The following is a 991-nucleotide window of genomic DNA, read 5'->3' as shown; positions in this document are numbered from 1 at the left end:
CGCCCCATGAGAAATTGGGATGGTTCCTCCAATCTACATTGTAAGTGTTACTAATGGATTGTTTTGAGGTCAAGGATAATTACCCATATAGTTTAATTGCTTGTTTTCCATGCTGTGGCCATAAGGTTGGTATTCCGAATGGTTTGTTCCATCGCTACTTGCTTCGCACTGCATTACTGGGTGAACCTGTGAAGAATTAAGAAAACCATTAATTTTTTTATTTAAAAGTTCTACCTGATTAGAGAGCATGGTGACCGAATCAACGTTATAAACGCCAGCTGTTTTCATTGGCTTTGTCCACATGACTTGCCACTGATAGTTATTTAGTGACATCTCCTCTATAAACTCATAGGCATCTTCTGGTGTTTTATTGTTGATGGTTCTGCCCGCTTCTGCGTCAACCATTTGCTGAGTCGAAGGATTCAGACCATTGTGAAATGTTTGCACTTGAAGCCAAAGCGGTAACCCATGGTGAGGGCACCTTCTCAAAAGGTCCTTGTATCTCTCCCATGCATCGTAGAGTGTTTCTAAGTCCATCTGCACAAAAGAAGGGATATCATTATGTAATTTAGCCATTTTAGCAGGCGAAAAATATTTTAGTAAAAATTTCTCGGTCATTTGTTCCCAAGTAGTAATTGACCCTCGTGGTAACAAGTTCAAACACTGTTTAGCTTTATTCCTCAATGAAAAGGGAAATAACAGAAGACGAATGGCATCATCAGAAATGCCATTGATTTTAAATGTATCGCAAAATTCCAGAAAGTTTGCTAAGTGAACATTGGGATCTTCATCCTGCAAACCATCAAACTGAACAAATTGTTGTATCATCTGAATAGTGTTAGGTTTTAATTCAAAAGTATTTGCAGCTACAGCAGGTCTAACTATGCTAGATTCAGTTCCTGTTAAAGAAGGTTTAGCATAATCATACATAGTGCGTAGAGCAGGATTTTGATTAACTACAATTGCAGGAGGTAGCTGATTGCTTTGGTTT

General features: G+C 38.4%; 1 non-coding gene across 1 annotated transcript; it reads left to right on the top strand.

Annotated features, from left to right (window-relative positions):
* The first annotated feature begins 463 nt into the window (after positions 1-463).
* LOC128282514 (small nucleolar RNA R71) lies at positions 464-569 on the top strand. Its single transcript, XR_008272804.1, has one exon. It is a non-coding gene; the product is annotated as a small nucleolar RNA R71 (small nucleolar RNA).
* The last annotated feature ends 422 nt before the right edge of the window (positions 570-991 follow it).

Source organism: Gossypium arboreum, chromosome 1 (assembly GCF_025698485.1).
Source record: "Gossypium arboreum isolate Shixiya-1 chromosome 1, ASM2569848v2, whole genome shotgun sequence".
NCBI classification, from domain to species: Eukaryota; Viridiplantae; Streptophyta; class Magnoliopsida; order Malvales; family Malvaceae; genus Gossypium; species Gossypium arboreum.
Note: the sequence above shows the minus strand (reverse complement) of the source record. Positions and strands in the feature narration are given on the sequence as shown.